Source organism: Stenella coeruleoalba (genome assembly GCF_951394435.1).
Source record: "Stenella coeruleoalba genome assembly, chromosome: 6".
Taxonomy (NCBI): Eukaryota; Metazoa; Chordata; class Mammalia; order Artiodactyla; family Delphinidae; genus Stenella; species Stenella coeruleoalba.
Window position 1 is genome coordinate 26,218,108 of NC_137151.1, and position 21,612 is coordinate 26,239,719.

At 43.8% G+C, this 21,612-nt stretch overlaps 1 long non-coding RNA gene across 6 annotated transcripts in view; it reads left to right on the top strand.

Moving 5' to 3' along the window:
• Positions 1–21,612, top strand: part of LOC307188336 — a 1,520,920-nt gene that overhangs the window by 80,671 nt on the left and 1,418,637 nt on the right. Inside the window, exon 3 of one of the 6 annotated variants that reach the window (XR_013828902.1) lies at positions 12,010–12,091. The exons of 4 other annotated variants lie outside the window; for them this stretch is intronic. This is a non-coding gene — a long non-coding RNA (uncharacterized lncRNA). The remainder of the gene's footprint in view (positions 1–12,009; positions 12,092–21,612) is intronic. One more of the 6 variants, XR_013828903.1, reaches the window with a different exon arrangement.

The window sequence follows — 21,612 nt, forward strand, 5'->3', positions numbered from 1 at the left end:
CTAAGCTATAGGACCATAAGTGGCAGTGCACTAGGCTCTGTTGCTTTGTTTTTTAGATGTTTCAGGAAACACCATACACTTCTCCCGAGTGTCTGTTGGCAATTTACATCCCGCCCATCAGCATAACAAGGCTCCCAGTTCTCCATGGCCTGTCCTGCCTTTCTGGATTTTACACTTTTTTCAGATGGCCCTTTTGACCGGGGGGAAGTGAGACTTCATTGTAGTGCAGATTTCCTTTGCAAGCTTGCTTGGTTGGCCAAAAAGGGCGTATGCGTTTTTTCCTGAATATATTCAGGAAAAAACGCATACGCCCTTTTTGGCCAAGTGCATCATTGTGGACGTTCTGCCTCTTTTCCTATGCTTTCAATGCAATTCCAGTCTACCTCCTGAAATCGGTTTCCTGCAATTCTGCCCCGCTTTCAAGTCCTCTTGGCAGCCTTACTTCAGTCTATTTTTGGACGATAGCTGTCATTTATAACTCTGCAGGTTTGAGAATTACAGTGCCCCTGAGCTCCTTTCTTCAACTTGCTTTCTTGTGACCTGGCCGCAACACTGCAGGATGGCTTCAGGCCCTAATCTGGTTCCGGCACGGCACGCTGAGCCTTTGGTTATTTCCTCTTCCTGGTGGGAAATGAGAGTTAAATTTGCCCGTCCAGACACCTCCAGCTAGTCTCACATTGGTTCTCACTGTTCCTGTTCATCTTCCGCAGAAATTGCAAACTGGGCCAAACAGGAGGTTAAAGGCGCTGACTCTCCAAGTGGGGAGAGTGTTAGTAAAGCGTCTGGAATGTTGCACCCGAGTACCAGGGGAGGAAAACTGAGACATATTTGAACACGTCTCCCGTTCACATGGTTGATCATACTTGGGTTCCACATGCATGTTTTAGCTGAAGGAAGAATACCTTAAACCTGGAGAGTTAAGACCCGTGTAATGGGTACCATGCAATATGATTTCAAAGGGTCTTCATTTGCTCACTGAACCTCTCCAATCCTATCACTGCTGCGTTTATGCCCCTGTACACATGCTTGATTCTCTTTCGGAGACATAGCAATCCATAGGTTTTAAGATACTTACTAGTCAGGTACATTCTTAGGCGTTTAATATGCGGTGTTGAGTCCATTTCGTTGAGCAAGGAGTAGCTCTTGTCTATTCCATATTTGACTTAAGGAACTTTATCTGTGCTCATTTCAATCTCTGGTTTTATGCAGCACCCCAACTCACCTTTACCCTTAAGCAAGCATAGTTGGTTTTCTAAATTTGAGACCCTGTTCTGTTCTGTAATTCAGTTCCTGTGTAGCCAAGTTTACATTCCGTGTATTACTGATATCTTATGATGTTTCTTTTTCTGTGTGACTTACTTCAGTTAGAATCATCATACCTGAATCCACTCATTGTGCTGCTAAGGGCCTGATGACACAGATTTCATTGCTGAGTGATATTGCTTTGTAAGTAAATACCACAACTTCTTTATCCATTTTTCACTTTCTGCGATGTTGAACTTGTACTGTAAACGAGGTTCTTGTAAACAGAGGCGTCCCAAACTTTGGGGTGGCTGTGTCTTTTTGATTTTAATTTCCCTAAGCTATAGGACCATAAGTGGCAGTGCCCTAGGCTCTGTTGCTTTGTTTTTTAGATGTTTCAGGAAACACCATACACTTCTCCCGAGTGTCTGTTGGCAATTTACATCCCGCCCATCAGCATAACAAGGCTCCCAGTTCTCCATGGCCTGTCCTGCCTTTCTGGATTTTACACTTTTTTCAGATGGCCCTTTTGACCGGGGGGAAGTGAGACTTCATTGTAGTGCAGATTTCCTTTGCAAGCTTGCTTGGTTGGCCAAAAAGGGCGTATGCGTTTTTTCCTGAATATATTCAGGAAAAAACGCATACGCCCTTTTTGGCCAAGTGCATCATTGTGGACGTTCTGCCTCTTTTCCTATGCTTTCAATGCAATTCCAGTCTACCTCCTGAAATCGGTTTCCTGCAATTCTGCCCCACTTTCAAGTCCTCTTGGCAGCCTTACTTCAGTCTATTTTTGGACGATAGCTGTCATTTATAACTCTGCAGGTTTGTGAATTACAGTGCCCCTGAGCTCCTTTCTTCAACTCGCTTTCTTGTGACCTGGCCGCAACACCGCAGGATGGCTTCAGGCCCTAATCTGGTTCCGGCCCGGCATGCTGAGCCTTTGGTTAATTCCTCTTCCTGGTGGGAAATGAGAGTTAAATTTGCCCGTCCAGACACCTCCAGCTAGCCTCTCATTGGTTCTCGCTATTCCTGTTCATCTTCCGCAGAAATTGCAAACTGGGCCAAACAGGAGGTTAAAGGCGCTGACTCTCCAAGTGGGGAGAGTGTTAGTAAAGCGTCTGGAATGTTGCACCCGAGTACCAGGGGAGGAAAACTGAGACATATTTGAACACGTCTCCCGTTCACATGGTTGATCATACTTGGGTTCCACATGCATGTTTTAGCTGAAGGAAGAATACCTTAAACCTGGAGAGTTAAGACCCGTGTAATGGGTACCATGCAATATGACTTCAAAGGGTCTTCATTTGCTCACCGAACCTCTCCAATCCTATCACTGCTGCGTTTATGCCCCTGTACACATGCTTGATTCTCTTTCGGAGACATAGCAATCCATAGGTTTTAAGATACTTACTAGTCAGGTACATTCTTAGACGTTTAATATGCGGTTTTGAGTCCATTTCGTTGAGCAAGGAGTAGCTCTTGTCTATTCCATATTTGACTTAAGGAACTTTATCTGTGCTCATTTCAATCTCTGGTTTTATGCAGCACCCCAACTCACCTTTCCCCTTAAGCAAGCATAAGTTGGTTTTCTAAATTTGAGACCCTGTTCTGTTCTGTAATTCAGTTCCTGTGTAGCCAAGTTTACATTCCGTGTATTACTGATATCTTATGATGTTTCTTTTTCTGTGTGACTTACTTCAGTTAGAATCATCATACCTTAATCCACTCATTGTGCTGCTAAGGGCCTGATGACACAGATTTCATTGCTGAGTGATATTGCTTTGTAAGTAAATACCACAACTTCTTTATCCATTTTTCACTTTCTGCGATGTTGAACTTGTACTGTAAACGAGGTTCTTGTAAACAGAGGCGTCCCAAACTTTGGGGTGGCTGTGTCTTTTTGATTTTAATTTCCCTAAGCTATAGGACCATAAGTGGCAGTGCCCTAGGCTCTGTTGCTTTGTTTTTTAGATGTTTCAGGAAACACCATACACTTCTCCCGAGTGTCTGTTGGCAATTTACATCCCGCCCATCAGCATAACAAGGCTCCCAGTTCTCCATGGCCTGTCCTGCCTTTCTGGATTTTACACTTTTTTCAGATGGCCCTTTTGACCGGGGGGAAGTGAGACTTCATTGTAGTGCAGATTTTCTTTGCAAGCTTGCTTGGTTGGCCAAAAAGGGCGTATGCGTTTTTTCCTGAATATATTCAGGAAAAAACGCATACGCCCTTTTTGGCCAAGTGCATCATTGTGGACGTTCTGCCTCTTTTCCTATGCTTTCAATGCAATTCCAGTCTACCTCCTGAAATCGGTTTCCTGCAATTCTGCCCCGCTTTCAAGTCCTCTTGGCAGCCTTACTTCAGTCTATTTTTGGACGATAGCTGTCATTTATAACTCTGCAGGTTTGAGAATTACAGTGCCCCTGAGCTCCTTTCTTCAACTTGCTTTCTTGTGACCTGGCCGCAACACTGCAGGATGGCTTCAGGCCCTAATCTGGTTCCGGTACGGCACGCTGAGTCTTTGGTTATTTCCTCTTCCTGGTGGGAAATGAGAGTTAAATTTGCCCGTCCAGACACCTCCAGCTAGTCTCACATTGGTTCTCACTGTTCCTGTTCATCTTCCGCAGAAATTGCAAACTGGGCCAAACAGGAGGTTAAAGGCGCTGACTCTCCAAGTGGGGAGAGTGTTAGTAAAGCGTCTGGAATGTTGCACCCGAGTACCAGGGGAGGAAAACTGAGACATATTTGAACACGTCTCCCGTTCACATGGTTGATCATACTTGGGTTCCACATGCATGTTTTAGCTGAAGGAAGAATACCTTATACCTGGAGAGTTAAGACCCGTGTAATGGGTACCATGCAATATGATTTCAAAGGGTCTTCATTTGCTCACTGAACCTCTCCAATCCTATCACTGCTGCGTTTATGCCCCTGTACACATGCTTGATTCTCTTTCGGAGACATAGCAATCCATAGGTTTTAAGATACTTACTAGTCAGGTACATTCTTAGGCGTTTAATATGCGGTGTTGAGTCCATTTCGTTGAGCAAGGAGTAGCTCTTGTCTATTCCATATTTGACTTAAGGAACTTTATCGGTGCTCATTTCAATCTCTGGTTTTATGCAGCACCCCAACTCACCTTTACCCTTAAGCAAGCATAGTTGGTTTTCTAAATTTGAGACCCTGTTCTGTTCTGTAATTCAGTTCCTGTGTAGCCAAGTTTACATTCCGTGTATTACTGATATCTTATGATGTTTCTTTTTCTGTGTGACTTACTTCAGTTAGAATCATCATACCTGAATCCACTCATTGTGCTGCTAAGGGCCTGATGACACAGATTTCATTGCTGAGTGATATTGCTTTGTAAGTAAATACCACAACTTCTTTATCCATTTTTCACTTTCTGCGATGTTGAACTTGTACTGTAAACGAGGTTCTTGTAAACAGAGCCGTTCCAAACTTTGGGGTGGCTGTGTCTTTTTGATTTTAATTTCCCTAAGCTATAGGACCATAAGTGGAAGTGCCCTAGGTTCTGTTGCTTTGTTTTTTAGATGTTTCAGGAAACACCATACACTTCTCCCGAGTGTCTGTTGGCAATTTACATCCCGCCCATCAGCATAACAAGGCTCCCAGTTCTCCATGGCCTGTCCTGCCTTTCTGGATTTTACACTTTTTTCAGATGGCCCTTTTGACCGGGGGGAAGTGAGACTTCATTGTAGTGCAGATTTCCTTTGCAAGCTTGCTTGGTTGGCCAAAAAGGGCGTATGCGTTTTTTCCTGAATATATTCAGGAAAAAACGCATACGCCCTTTTTGGCCAAGTGCATCATTGTGGACGTTCTGCCTCTTTTCCTATGCTTTCAATGCAATTCCAGTCTACCTCCTGAAATCGGTTTCCTGCAATTCTGCCCCGCTTTCAAGTCCTCTTGGCAGCCTTACTTCAGTCTATTTTTGGACGATAGCTGTCATTTATAACTCTGCAGGTTTTTGAATTACAGTGCCCCTGAGCTCCTTTCTTCAACTCGCTTTCTTGTGACCTGGCCGCAACACCGCAGGATGACTTCAGGCCCTAATCTGGTTCCGGTACGGCACGCTGAGCCTTTGGTTATTTCCTCTTCCTGGTGGGAAATGAGAGTTAAATTTGCCCGTCCAGACACCTCCAGCTAGCCTCTCATTGGTTCTCGCTATTCCTGTTCATCTTCCGCAGAAATTGCAAACTGGGCCAAACAGGAGGTTAAAGGCGCTGACTCTCCAAGTGGGGAGAGTGTTAGTAAAGCGTCTGGAATGTTGCACCCGAGTACCAGGGGAGGAAAACTGAGACATATTTGAACACGTCTCCCGTTCACATGGTTGATCATACTTGGGTTCCACATGCATGTTTTAGCTGAAGGAAGAATACCTTAAACCTGGAGAGTTGAGACCCGTGGAATGGGTACCATGCAATATGACTTCAAAGGGTCTTCATTTGCTCACCGAACCTCTCCAATCCTATCACTGCTGCGTTTATGCCCCTGTACACATGCTTGATTCTCTTTCGGAGACATAGCAATCCATAGGTTTTAAGATACTTACTAGTCAGGGACATTCTTAGGCGTTTAATATGCGGTGTTGAGTCCATTTCGTTGAGCAAGGAGTAGCTCTTGTCTATTCCATATTTGACTTAAGGAACTTTATCTGTGCTCATTTCAATCTCTGGTTTTATGCAGCACCCCAACTCACCTTTACCCTTAAGCAAGCATAGTTGGTTTTCTAAATTTGAGACCCTGTTCTGTTCTGTAATTCAGTTCCTGTGTAGCCAAGTTTACATTCCGTGTATTACTGATATCTTATGATGTTTCTTTTTCTGTGTGACTTACTTCAGTTAGAATCATCATACCTGAATCCACTCATTGTGCTGCTAAGGGCCTGATGACACAGATTTCATTGCTGAGTGATATTGCTTTGTAAGTAAATACCACAACTTCTTTATCCATTTTGCACTTTCTGCGATGTTGAACTTGTACTGTAAACGAGGTTCTTGTAAACAGAGGCGTCCCAAACTTTAGGGTGGCTGTTTCTTTTTGATTTTAATTTCCCTAAGCTATAGGACCATAAGTGGCAGTGCACTAGGCTCTGTTGCTTTGTTTTTTAGATGTTTCAGGAAACACCATACACTTCTCCCGAGTGTCTGTTGGCAATTTACATCCCGCCCATCAGCATAACAAGGCTCCCAGTTCTCCATGGCCTGTCCTGCCTTTCTGGTTTTTACACTTTTTTCAGATGGCCCTTTTGACCGGGGGGAAGTGAGACTTCATTGTAGTGCAGATTTCCTTTGCAAGCTTGCTTGGTTGGCCAAAAAGGGCGTATGCGTTTTTTCCTGAATATATTCAGGAAAAAACGCATACGCCATTTTTGGCCAAGTGCATCATTGTGGACATTCTGCCTCTTTTCCTATGCTTTCAATGCAATTCCAGTCTACCTCCTGAAATCGGTTTCCTGCTATTCTGCCCCGCTTTCAAGTCCTCTTGGCAGCCTTACTTCAGTCTATTTTTGGACGATAGCTGTCATTTATAACTCTGCAGGTTTGTGAATTACAGTGCCCCTGAGCTCCTTTCTTCAACTCGCTTTCTTGTGACCTGGCCACAACACCGCAGGATGGCTTCAGGCCCTAATCTGGTTCCGGCACGGCACGCTGAGCCTTTGGTTATTTCCTCTTCCTGGTGGGAAATGAGAGTTAAATTTGCCCGTCCAGACACCTCCAGCTAGTCTCTCATTGGTTCTCGCTATTCCTGTTCATCTTCCGCAGAAATTGCAAACTGGGCCAAACAGGAGGTTAAAGGCGCTGACTCTCCAAGTGGGGAGAGTGTTAGTAAAGCGTCTGGAATGTTGCACCCGAGTACCAGGGTAAGAAAACTGAGACATATTTGAACACGTCTCCCATTCACATGGTTGATCATACTTGGGTTCCACATGCATGTTTTAGCTGAAGGAAGAATACCTTAAACCTGGAGAGTTAAGACCCGTGTAATGGGTACCATGCAATATGACTTCAAAGGGTCTTCATTTGCTCACCGAACCTCTCCAATCCTATCACTGCTGCGTTTATGCCCCTGTACACATGCTTGATTCTCTTTCGGAGACATAGCAATCCATAGGTTTTAAGATACTTACTAGTCAGGTACATTCTTAGGCGTTTAATATGCGGTGTTGAGTCCATTTCGTTGAGCAAGGAGTAGCTCTTGTCTATTCCATATTTGACTTAAGGAACTTTATCTGTGCTCATTTCAATCTCTGGTTTTATGCAGCACCCCAACTCACCTTTACCCTTAAGCAAGCATAAGTTGGTTTTCTAAATTTGAGACCCTGTTCTGTTCTGTAATTCAGTTCCTGTGTAGCCAAGTTTCCATTCCGTGTATTACTGATATCTTATGATGTTTCTTTTTCTGTGTGACTTACTTCAGTTAGAATCATCATACCTGAATCCACTCATTGTGCTGCTAAGGGCCTGATGACACAGATTTCATTGCTGAGTGATATTGCTTTGTAAGTAAATACCACAACTTCTTTATCCATTTTTCACTTTCTGCGATGTTGAACTTGTACTGTAAACGAGGTTCTTGTAAACAGAGGCGTCCCAAACTTTGGGGTGGCTGTGTCTTTTTGATTTTAATTTCCCTAAGGTATAGGACCATAAGTGGAAGTGCCCTAGGCTCTGTTGCTTTGTTTTTTAGATGTTTCAGGAAACACCATACACTTCTCCCGAGTGGTTGTTGGCAATTTACATCCCGCCCATCAGCATAACAAGGCTCCCAGTTCTCCATGGCCTGTCCTGCCTTTCTGGATTTTACACTTTTTTCAGATGGCCCTTTTGACCGGGGGGAAGTGAGACTTCATTGTAGTGCAGATTTCCTTTGCAAGCTTGCTTGGTTGGCCAAAAAGGGCGTATGCGTTTTTTCCTGAATATATTCAGGAAAAAACGCATACGCCCTTTTTGGCCAAGTGCATCATTGTGGACGTTCTGCCTCTTTTCCTATGCTTTCAATGCAATTCCAGTCTACCTCCTGAAATCGGTTTCCTGCAATTCTGCCCCGCTTTCAAGTCCTCTTGGCAGCCTTACTTCAGTCTATTTTTGGACGATAGCTGTCATTTATAACTCTGCAGGTTTTTGAATTACAGTGCCCCTGAGCTCCTTTCTTCAACTCGCTTTCTTGTGACCTGGCCGCAACACCGCAGGATGGCTTCAGGCCCTAATCTGGTTCCGGTACGGCACGCTGAGCCTTTGGTTATTTCCTCTTCCTGGTGGGAAATGAGAGTTAAATTTGCCCGTCCAGACACCTCCAGCTAGCCTCTCATTGGTTCTCGCTATTCCTGTTCATCTTCCGCAGAAATTGCAAACTGGGCCAAACAGGAGGTTAAAGGCGCTGACTCTCCAAGTGGGGAGAGTGTTAGTAAAGCGTCTGGAATGTTGCACCCGAGTACCAGGGGAGGAAAACTGAGACATATTTGAACACGTCTCCCGTTCACATGGTTGATCATACTTGGGTTCCACATGCATGTTTTAGCTGAAGGAAGAATACCTTAAACCTGGAGAGTTGAGACCCGTGGAATGGGTACCATGCAATATGACTTCAAAGGGTCTTCATTTGCTCACCGAACCTCTCCAATCCTATCACTGCTGCGTTTATGCCCCTGTACACATGCTTGATTCTCTTTCGGAGACATAGCTATCCATAGGTTTTAAGATACTTACAAGTCAGGTACATTCTTAGGCGTTTAATATGCGGTGTTGAGTCCATTTCGTTGAGCAAGGAGTAGCTCTAGTCTATTCCATATTTGGCTTAAGGAACTTTATCTGTGCTCATTTCAATCTCTGGTTTTATGCAGCACCCCAACTCACCTTTACCCTTAAGCAAGCATAAGTTGGTTTTCTAAATTTGAGACCCTGTTCTGTTCTGTAATTCAGTTCCTGTGTAGCCAAGTTTACATTCCGTGTATTACTGATATCTTATGATGTTTCTTTTTCTGTGTGACTTATTTCAGTTAGAATCATCATACCTGAATCCACTCATTGTGCTGCTAAGGGCCTGATGACATAGATTTCATTGCTGAGTGATATTGCTTTGTAAGAGAATACCACAACTTCTTTATCCATTTTTCACTTTCTGCGATGTTGAACTTGTACTGTAAACGAGGTTCTTGTAAACAGAGCCGTTCCAAACTTTGGGGTGGCTGTGTCTTTTTGATTTTAATTTCCCTAAGCTATAGGACCATAAGTGGAAGTGCCCTAGGTTCTGTTGCTTTGTTTTTTAGATGTTTCAGGAAACACCATACACTTCTCCCGAGTGGTTGTTGGCAATTTACATCCCACCCATCAGCATAACAAGGCTCCCAGTTCTCCATGGCCTGTCCTGCCTTTCTGGATTTTACACTGTTTTCAGATGGCCCTTTTGACCGGGGGGATGTGAGACTTCATTGTAGTGCAGATTTCCTTTGCAAGCTTGCTTGGTTGGCCAAAAAGGGCGTATGCGTTTTTTCCTGAATATATTCAGGAAAAAACGCATACGCCCTTTTTGGCCAAGTGCATCATTGTGGACGTTCTGCCTCTTTTCCTATGCTTTCATTGCAATTCCAGTCTACCTCCTGAAATCGGTTTCCTGCAATTCTGCCCCGCTTTCAAGTCCTCTTGGCAGCCTTACTTCAGTCTATTTTTGGACAATAGCTGTCATTTATAACTCTGCAGGTTTGAGAATTACAGTGTTCCTGAGCTCCTTTCTTCAACTCGCTTTCTTGTGACCTGGCCGCAACACCGCAGGATGGCTTCAGGCCCTAATCTGGTTCCGGCACGGCACGCTGAGCCTTCGGTTATTTCCTCTTCCTGGTGGGAAATGAGAGTTAAATTTGCCCGTCCAGACATCTCCAGCTAGTCTCTCGTTGGTTCTCGCTATTCCTGTTCATCTTCCGCAGAAATTGAAAAGTGGGCCAAACAGGAGGTTAAAGGCGCTGACTCTCCAAGTGGGGAGAGTGTTAGTAAAGCGTCTGGAATGTTGCACCTGAGTACCAGGGGAGGAAAACTGAGACATATTTGAACACGTCTCCCGTTCACATGGTTGATCATACTTGGGTTCCACATGCATGTTTTAGCTGAAGGAAGAATACCTTAAACCTGGAGAGTTAAGACCCGTGGAATGGGTACCATGCAATATGACTTCAAAGGGTCTTCATTTGCTCACCGAACCTCTCCAATCCTATCACTGCTGCGTTTATGCCCCTGTACACATGCTTGATTCTCTTTCGGAGACATAGCAATCCATAGGTTTTAAGATACTTACTAGTCAGGCACATTCTTAGGCGTTTAATATGCGGTGTTGAGTCCATTTCGTTGAGCAAGGAGTAGCTCTTGTCTATTCCATATTTGACTTAAGGATCTTTATCTGTGCTCATTTCAATCTCTGGTTTTATGCAGCACCCCAACTCACCTTTACCCTTAAGCAAGCATAGTTGGTTTTCTAAATTTGAGACCCTGTTCTGTTCTGTAATTCAGTTCCTGTGTAGCCAAGTTTACATTCCGTGTATTACTGATATCTTATGATGTTTCTTTTTCTGTGTGACTTACTTCAGTTAGAATCATCATACCTGAATCCACTCATTGTGCTGCTAAGGGCCTGATGACACAGATTTCATTGCTGAGTGATATTGCTTTGTAAGTAAATACCACAACTTCTTTATCCATTTTTCACTTTCTGCGATGTTGAACTTGTACTGTAAACGAGGTTCTTGTAAACAGAACCGTCCCAAACTTTGGGGTGGCTGTGTCTTTTTGATTTTAATTTCCCTAAGCTATAGGACCATAAGTGGAAGTGCCCTAGGTTCTGTTGCTTTGTTTTTTAGATGTTTCAGGAAACACCATACACTTCTCCCGAGTGTCTGTTGGCAATTTACATCCCACCCATCAGCATAACAAGGCTCCCTGTTCTCCATGGCCTGTCCTGCCTTTCTGGATTTTACACTTTTTTCAGATGGCCCTTTTGACCGGGGGGAAGTGAGACTTCATTGTAGTGCAGATTTCCTTTGCAAGCTTGCTTGGTTGGCCAAAAAGGGCGTATGCGTTTTTTATTCCTGTTCATCTTCCGCAGAAATTGCAAACTCGGCCAAACAGTAGGTTAAAGGCGCTGACTCTCCAAGTGAGGAGAGTGTTAGTAAAGCGTCTGGAATGTTGCACCCGAGTACCAGGGGAGGAAAACTGAGACATATTTGAACACGTCTCCCGTTCACATGGTTGATCATACTTGGGTTCCACATGCATGTTTTAGCTGAAGGAAGAATACCTTAAACCTGGAGAGTTGAGACCCGTGGAATGGGTACCATGCAATATGACTTCAAAGGGTCTTCATTTGCTCACCGAACCTCTCCAATCCTATCACTGCTGCGTTTATGCCCCTGTACACATGCTTGATTCTCTTTCGGAGACATAGCAATCCATAGGTTTTAAGATACTTACTAGTCAGGTACATTCTTAGGCGTTTAATATGCGGTGTTGAGTCCATTTCGTTGAGCAAGGAGTAGCTCTTGTCTATTCCATATTTGACTTAAGGAACTTTATCTGTGCTCATTTCAATCTCTGGTTTTATGCAGCACCCCAACTCACCTTTACCCTTAAGCAAGCATAAGTTGGTTTTCTAAATTTGAGACCCTGTTCTGTTCTGTAATTCAGTTCCTGTGTAGCCAAGTTTACATTCCGTGTATTACTGATATCTTATGATGTTTCTTTTTCTGTGTGACTTATTTCAGTTAGAATCATCATACCTGAATCCACTCATTGTGATGCTAAGGGCCTGATGACATAGATTTCATTGCTGCGTGATATTGCTTTGTAAGTAAATACCACAACTTCTTTATCCATTTTTCACTTTCTGCGATGTTGAACTTGTACTGTAAACGAGGTTCTTGTAAACAGAGGCGTCCCAAACTTTGGGGTGGCTGTGTCTTTTTGATTTTAATTTCCCTAAGCTATAAGACCATAAGTGGCAGTGCCCTAGGCTCTGTTGCTTTGTTTTTTAGATGTTTCAGGAAACACCATACACTTCTCCCGAGTGTCTGTTGGCAATTTACATCCCGCCCATCAGCATAACAAGGCTCCCAGTTCTCCATGGCCTGTCCTGCCTTTCTGGATTTTACACTTTTTTCAGATGGCCCTTTTGACCGGGGGGAAGTGAGACTTCATTGTAGTGCAGATTTCCTTTGCAAGCTTGCTTGGTTGGCCAAAAAGGGCGTATGCGTTTTTTCCTGAATATATTCAGGAAAAAACGCATACGCCCTTTTTGGCCAAGTGCATCATTGTGGACGTTCTGCCTCTTTTCCTATGCTTTCAATGCAATTCCAGTCTACCTCCTGAAATCGGTTTCCTGCAATTCTGCCCCGCTTTCAAGTCCTCTTGGCAGCCTTACTTCAGTCTATTTTTGGACGATAGCTGTCATTTATAACTCTGCAGGTTTGTGAATTACAGTGCCCCTGAGCTCCTTTATTCAACTCGCTTTCTTGTGACCTGGCCGCAACACCGCAGGATGGCTTCAGGCCCTAATCTGGTTCCGGTACGGCACACTGAGCCTTTGGTTATTTCCTCTTCCTGGTGGGAAATGAGAGTTAAATTTGCCCGTCCAGACACCTCCAGCTAGCCTCTCATTGGTTCTCGCTATTCCTGTTCATCTTCCGCAGAAATTGCAAACTGGGCCAAACAGGAGGTTAAAGGCGCTGACTCTCCAAGTGGGGAGAGTGTTAGTAAAGCGTCTGGAATGTTGCACCCGAGTACCAGGGGAGGAAAACTGAGACATATTTGAACACGTCTCCCGTTCACATGGTTGATCATACTTGGGTTCCACATGCATGTTTTAGCTGAAGGAAGAATACCTTAAACCTGGAGAGTTGAGACCCGTGGAATGGGTACCATGCAATATGACTTCAAAGGGTCTTCATTTGCTCACCGAACCTCTCCAATCCTATCACTGCTGCGTTTATGCCCCTGTACACATGCTTGATTCTCTTTTGGAGACATAGCAATCCATAGGTTTTACGATACTTACTAGTCAGGTACATTCTTAGGCGTTTAATATGCGGTGTTGAGTCCATTTCGTTGAGCAAGGAGTAGCTCTTGTCTATTCCATATTTGACTTAAGGAACTTTATCTGTGCTCATTTCAATCTCTGGTTTTATGCAGCACCCCAACTCATCTTTACCCTTAAGCAAGCATAAGTTGGTTTTCTAAATTTGAGACCCTGTTCTGTTCTGTAATTCAGTTCCTGTGTAGCCAAGTTTACATTCCGTGTATTACTGATATCTTATGATGTTTCTTTTTCTGTGTGACTTATTTCAGTTAGAATCATCATACCTGAATCCACTCATTGTGATGCTAGGGGCCTGATGACATAGATTTCATTGCTGAGTGATATTGCTTTGTAAGTAAATACCACAACTTCTTTATCCATTTTTCACTTTCTGCGATGTTGAACTTGTACTGTAAACGAGGTTCTTGTAAACAGAGGCGTCCCAAACTTTGGGGTGGCTGTGTCTTTTTGATTTTAATTTCCCTAAGCTATAAGACCATAAGTGGCAGTGCCCTAGGCTCTGTTGCTTTGTTTTTTAGATGTTTCAGGAAACACCATACACTTCTCCCGAGTGTCTGTTCACAATTTACATCCCGCCCATCAGCATAACAAGGCTCCCAGTTCTCCATGGCCTGTCCTGCCTTTCTGGATTTTACACTTTTTTCAGATGGCCCTTTTGACCGGGGGGAAGTGAGACTTCATTGTAGTGCAGATTTCCTTTGCAAGCTTGCTTGGTTGGCCAAAAAGGGCGTATGCGTTTTTTCCTGAATATATTCAGGAAAAAACGCATACGCCCTTTTTGGCCAAGTGCATCATTGTGGACGTTCTGCCTCTTTTCCTATGCTTTCAATGCAATTCCAGTCTACCTCCTGAAATCGGTTTCCTGCAATTCTGCCCCGCTTTCAAGTCCTCTTGGCAGCCTTACTTCAGTCTATTTTTGGACGATAGCTGTCATTTATAACTCTGCAGGTTTGTGAATTACAGTGCCCCTGAGCTCCTTTCTTCAACTCGCTTTCTTTTGAGCTGGCCGCAACACCGCAGGATGGCTTCAGGCCCTAATCTGGTTCCGGTACGGCACGCTGAGCCTTTGGTTATTTCCTCTTCCTGGTGGGAAATGAGAGTTAAATTTGCCCGTCCAGACACCTCCAGCTAGCCTCTCATTTGTTCTCGCTATTCCTGTTCATCTTCCGCAGAAATTGCAAACTGGGCCAAACAGGAGGTTAAAGGCGCTGACTCTCCAAGTGGGGAGAGTGTTAGTAAAGCGTCTGGAATGTTGCACCCGAGTACCAGGGGAGGAAAACTGAGACATATTTGAACACGTCTCCCGATCACATGGTTGATCATACTCTAGGTTCCACATGCATGTTTTAGCTGAAGGAAGAATACCTTAAACCTGGGTAGTTGAAACCCCTGGAATGGGTACCATGCAATATGACTTCAAAGGGTCTTCATTTGCTCACCGAACCTCTCCAATCCTATCACTGCTGCGTTTATGCCCCTGTACACATGCTTGATTCTCTTTTGGAGACATAGCAATCCATAGGTTTTACGATACTTACTAGTCAGGTACATTCTTAGGCGTTTAATATGCGGTGTTGAGTCCATTTCGTTGAGCAAGGAGTAGCTCTTGTCTATTCCATATTTGACTTAAGGAACTTTATCTGTGCTCATTTCAATCTCTGGTTTTATGCAGCACCCCAACTCACCTTTACCCTTAAGCAAGCATAAGTTGGTTTTCTAAATTTGAGACCCTGTTCTGTTCTGTAATTCAGTTCCTGTGTAGCCAAGTTTACATTCCGTGTATTACTGATATCTTATGATGTTTCTTTTTCTGTGTGACTTATTTCAGTTAGAATCATCATACCTGAATCCACTCATTGTGATGCTAAGGGCCTGATGACATAGATTTCATTGCTGAGTGATATTGCTTTGTAAGTAAATACCACAACTTCTTTATCCATTTTTCACTTTCTGCGATGTTGAACTTGTACTGTAAACGAGGTTCTTGTAAACAGAGGCGTCCCAAACTTTGGGGTGGCTGTGTCTTTTTGATTTTAATTTCCCTAAGCTATAAGACCATAAGTGGCAGTGCCCTAGGCTCTGTTGCTTTGTTTTTTAGATGTTTCAGGAAACACCATACACTTCTCCCGAGTGTCTGTTGGCAATTTACATCCCGCCCATCAGCATAACAAGGCTCCCAGTTCTCCATGGCCTGTCCTGCCTTTCTGGATTTTACACTTTTTTCAGATGGCCCTTTTGACCGGGGGGAAGTGAGACTTCATTGTAGTGCAGATTTCCTTTGCAAGCTTGCTTGGTTGGCCAAAAAGGGCGTATGCGTTTTTTCCTGAATATATTCAGGAAAAAACGCATACGCCCTTTTTGGCCAAGTGCATCATTGTGGACGTTCTGCCTCTTTTCCTATGCTTTCAATGCAATTCCAGTCTACCTCCTGAAATCGGTTTCCTGCAATTCTGCCCCGCTTTCAAGTCCTCTTGGCAGCCTTACTTCAGTCTATTTTTGGACGATAGCTGTCATTTATAACTCTGCAGGTTTGTGAATTACAGTGCCCCTGAGCTCCTTTCTTCAACTCGCTTTCTTTTGAGCTGGCCGCAACACCGCAGGATGGCTTCAGTCCCTAATCTGGTTCCGGTACGGCACGCTGAGCCTTTGGTTATTTCCTCTTCCTGGTGGGAAATGAGAGTTAAATTTGCCCGTCCAGACACCTCCAGCTAGCCTCTCATTGGTTCTCGCTATTCCTGTTCATCTTCCGCAGAAATTGCAAACTGGGCCAAACAGGAGGTTAAAGGCGCTGACTCTCCAAGTGGGGAGAGTGTTAGTAAAGCGTCTGGAATGTTGCACCCGAGTACCAGGGGAGGAAAACTGAGACATATTTGAACACGTCTCCCGTTCACATGGTTGATCATACTTGGGTTCCACATGCATGTTTTAGCTGAAGGAAGAATACCTTAAACCTGGAGAGTTGAGACCCGTGGAATGGGTACCATGCAATATGACTTCAAAGGGTCTTCATTTGCTCACCGAACCTCTCCAATCCTATCACTGCTGCGTTTATGCCCCTGTACACATGCTTGATTCTCTTTTGGAGACATAGCAATCCATAGGTTTTACGATACTTACTAGTCAGGTACATTCTTAGGCGTTTAATATGCGGTGTTGAGTCCATTTCGTTGAGCAAGGAGTAGCTCTTGTCTATTCCATATTTGACTTAAGGAACTTTATCTGTGCTCATTTCAATCTCTGGTTTTATGCAGCACCCCAACTCATCTTTACCCTTAAGCAAGCATAAGTTGGTTTTCTAAATTTGAGACCCTGTTCTGTTCTGTAATTCAGTTCCTGTGTAGCCAAGTTTACATTCCGTGTATTACTGATATCTTATGATGTTTCTTTTTCTGTGTGACTTATTTCAGTTAGAATCATCATACCTGAATCCACTCATTGTGATGCTAGGGGCCTGATGACATAGATTTCATTGCTGAGTGATATTGCTTTGTAAGTAAATACCACAACTTCTTTATCCATTTTTCACTTTCTGCGATGTTGAACTTGTACTGTAAACGAGGTTCTTGTAAACAGAGGCGTCCCAAACTTTGGGGTGGCTGTGTCTTTTTGATTTTAATTTCCCTAAGCTATAAGACCATAAGTGGCAGTGCCCTAGGCTCTGTTGCTTTGTTTTTTAGATGTTTCAGGAAACACCATACACTTCTCCCGAGTGTCTGTTCACAATTTACATCCCGCCCATCAGCATAACAAGGCTCCCAGTTCTCCATGGCCTGTCCTGCCTTTCTGGATTTTACACTTTTTTCAGATGGCCCTTTTGACCGGGGGGAAGTGAGACTTCATTGTAGTGCAGATTTCCTTTGCAAGCTTGCTTGGTTGGCCAAAAAGGGCGTATGCGTTTTTTCCTGAATATATTCAGGAAAAAACGCATACGCCCTTTTTGGCCAAGTGCATCATTGTGGACGTTCTGCCTCTTTTCCTATGCTTTCAATGCAATTCCAGTCTACCTCCTGAAATCGGTTTCCTGCAATTCTGCCCCGCTTTCAAGTCCTCTTGGCAGCCTTACTTCAGTCTATTTTTGGACGATAGCTGTCATTTATAACTCTGCAGGTTTGTGAATTACAGTGCCCCTGAGCTCCTTTCTTCAACTCGCTTTCTTTTGAGCTGGCCGCAACACCGCAGGATGGCTTCAGGCCCTAATCTGGTTCCGGTACGGCACGCTGAGCCTTTGGTTATTTCCTCTTCCTGGTGGGAAATGAGAGTTAAATTTGCCCGTCCAGACACCTCCAGCTAGCCTCTCATTTGTTCTCGCTATTCCTGTTCATCTTCCGCAGAAATTGCAAACTGGGCCAAACAGGAGGTTAAAGGCGCTGACTCTCCAAGTGGGGAGAGTGTTAGTAGAGCGTCTGGAATGTTGCACCCGAGTACCAGGGGAGGAAAACTGAGACATATTTGAACACGTCTCCCGATCACATGGTTGATCATACTCTAGGTTCCACATGCATGTTTTAGCTGAAGGAAGAATACCTTAAACCTGGGTAGTTGAAACCCCTGGAATGGGTACCATGCAATAAGACTTCAAAGGGTCTTCATTTGCTCACCGAACCTCTCCAATCCTATCACTGCTGCGTTTATGCCCCTGTACACATGCTTGATTCTCTTTTGGAGACATAGCAATCCATAGGTTTTACGATACTTACTAGTCAGGTACATTCTTAGGCGTTTAATATGCGGTGTTGAGTCCATTTCGTTGAGCAAGGAGTAGCTCTTGTCTATTCCATATTTGACTTAAGGAACTTTATCTGTGCTCATTTCAATCTCTGGTTTTATGCAGCACCCCAACTCACCTTTACCCTTAAGCAAGCATAAGTTGGTTTTCTAAATTTGAGACCCTGTTCTGTTCTTTAATTCAGTTCCTGTGTAGCCAAGTTTACATTCCGTGTATTACTGATATCTTATGATGTTTCTTTTTCTGTGTGACTTATTTCAGTTAGAATCATCATACCTGAATCCACTCATTGTGATGCTAAGGGCCTGATGACATAGATTTCATTGCTGAGTGATATTGCTTTGTAAGTAAATACCACAACTTCTTTATCCATTTTTCACTTTCTGCGATGTTGAACTTGTACTGTAAACGAGGTTCTTGTAAACAGAGGCGTCCCAAACTTTGGGGTGGCTGTGTCTTTTTGATTTTAATTTCCCTAAGCTATAAGACCATAAGTGGCAGTGCCCTAGGCTCTGTTGCTTTGTTTTTTAGATGTTTCAGGAAACACCATACACTTCTCCCGAGTGTCTGTTGGCAATTTACATCCCGCCCATCAGCATAACAAGGCTCCCAGTTCTCCATGGCCTGTCCTGCCTTTCTGGATTTTACACTTTTTTCAGATGGCCCTTTTGACCGGGGGGAAGTGAGACTTCATTGTAGTGCAGATTTCCTTTGCAAGCTTGCTTGGTTGGCCAAAAAGGGCGTATGCGTTTTTTCCTGAATATATTCAGGAAAAAACGCATACGCCCTTTTTGGCCAAGTGCATCATTGTGGACGTTCTGCCTCTTTTCCTATGCTTTCAATGCAATTCCAGTCTACCTCCTGAAATCGGTTTCCTGCAATTCTGCCCCGCTTTCAAGTCCTCTTGGCAGCCTTACTTCAGTCTATTTTTGGACGATAGCTGTCATTTATAACTCTGCAGGTTTGTGAATTACAGTGCCCCTGAGCTCCTTTCTTCAACTCGCTTTCTTTTGAGCTGGCCGCAACACCGCAGGATGGCTTCAGGCCCTAATCTGGTTCCGGTACGGCACGCTGAGCCTTTGGTTATTTCCTCTTCCTGGTGGGAAATGAGAGTTAAATTTGCCCGTCCAGACACCTCCAGCTAGCCTCTCATTGGTTCTCGCTATTCCTGTTCATCTTCCGCAGAAATTGCAAACTGGGCCAAACAGGAGGTTAAAGGCGCTGACTCTCCAAGTGGGGAGAGTGTTAGTAAAGCGTCTGGAATGTTGCACCCGAGTACCAGGGGAGGAAAACTGAGACATATTTGAACACGTCTCCCGTTCACATGGTTGATCATACTTGGGTTCCACATGCATGTTTTAGCTGAAGGAAGAATACCTTAAACCTGGAGAGTTGAGACCCGTGGAATGGGTACCATGCAATATGACTTCAAAGGGTCTTCATTTGCTCACCGAACCTCTCCAATCCTATCACTGCTGCGTTTATGCCCCTGTACACATGCTTGATTCTCTTTTGGAGACATAGCAATCCATAGGTTTTACGATACTTACTAGTCAGGTACATTCTTAGGCGTTTAATATGCAGTGTTGAGTCCATTTCGTTGAGCAAGGAGTAGCTCTTGTCTATTCCATATTTGACTTAAGGAACTTTATCTGTGCTCATTTCAATCTCTGGTTTTATGCAGCACCCCAACTCACCTTTACCCTTAAGCAAGCATAAGTTGGTTTTCTAAATTTGAGACCCTGTTCTGTTCTGTAATTCAGTTCCTGTGTAGCCAAGTTTACATTCCGTGTATTACTGATATCTTATGATGTTTCTTTTTCTGTGTGACTTATTTCAGTTAGAATCATCATACCTGAATCCACTCATTGTGATGCTAAGGGCCTGATGACATAGATTTCATTGCTGAGTGATATTGCTTTGTAAGTAAATACCACAACTTCTTTATCCATTTTTCACTTTCTGCGATGTTGAACTTGTACTGTAAACGAGGTTCTTGTAAACAGAGGTGTCCCAAACTTTGGGGTGGCTGTGTCTTTTTGATTTTAATTTCCCTAAGCTATAAGACCATAAGTGGCAGTGCCCTAGGCTCTGTTGCTTTGTTTTTTAGATGTTTCAGGAAACACCATACACTTCTCCCCAGTGTCTGTTGGCAATTTACATCCCGCCCATCAGCATAACAAGGCTCCCAGTTCTCCATGGCCTGTCCTGCCTTTCTGGATTTTACACTTTTTTCAGATGGCCCTTTTGACCGGGGGGAAGTGAGACTTCATTGTAGTGCAGATTTCCTTTGCAAGCTTGCTTGGTTGGCCAAAAAGGGCGTATGCGTTTTTTCCTGAATATATTCAGGAAAAAACGCATATGCCCTTTTTGGCCAAGTGCATCATTGTGGACGTTCTGCCTCTTTTCCTATGCTTTCAATGCAATTCCAGTCTACCTCCTGAAATCGGTTTCCTGCAATTCTGCCCCGCTTTCAAGTCCTCTTGGCAGCCTTACTTCAGTCTATTTTTGGACGATAGCTGTCATTTATAACTCTGCAGGTTTGTGAATTACAGTGACCCTGAGCTCCTTTCTTCAACTCGCTTTCTTTTGAGCTGGCCGCAAAACCGCAGGATGGCTTCAGGCCCTAATCTGGTTCCGGCACGGCACGCTGAGCCTTTGGTTAATTCCTCTTCCTGGTGGGAAATGAGAGTTAAATTTGCCCGTCCAGACACCTCCAGCTAGTCTCTCATTGGTTCTCGCTATTCCTGTTCATCTTCCGCAGAAATTGCAAACTGTGCGAAACAGGAGTTTAAAGGGCCTGACTCTCCAAGTCAGGAGAGTGTTAGTAAAGCGTCTGGAATGTTGCACCCGAGTACCAGGGGAGGAAAACTGAGACATATTTGAACACGTCTCCCGTTCACATAGTTGATCATACTTGGGTTCCACATGCATGTTTTAGCTGAAGGAAGAATACCTTAAACCTGGAGAGTTAAGACCCGTGTAATGGGTACCATGCAATATGACTTCAAAGGGTCTTCATTTGCTCACCGAACCTCTCCAATCCTATCACTGCTGCGTTTATGCCCCTGTACACATGCTTGATTCTCTTTCGGAGACATAGCAATCCATAGGTTTTAAGATACTTACTAGTCAGGTACATTCTTAGACGTTTAATATGCGGTGTTGAGTCCATTTCGTTGACCAAGGAGTAGCTCTTGTCTATTCCATATTTGACTTAAGGAACTTTATCTGTGCTCATTTCAATCTCTGGTTTTATGCAGCACCCCAACTCACCTTTACCCTTAAGCAAGCATAAGTTGGTTTTCTAAATTTGAGACCCTGTTCTGTTCTGTAATTCAGTTCCTGTGTAGCCAAGTTTACATTCCGTGTATTACTGATATCTTATGATGTTTCTTTTTCTGTGTGACTTATTTCAGTTAGAATCATCATACATGAATCCACTCATTGTGATGCTAAGGGCCTGATGACATAGATTTCATTGCTGAGTGATATTGCTTTGTAAGTAAATACCACAACTTCTTTATCCATTTTTCACTTTCTGCGATGT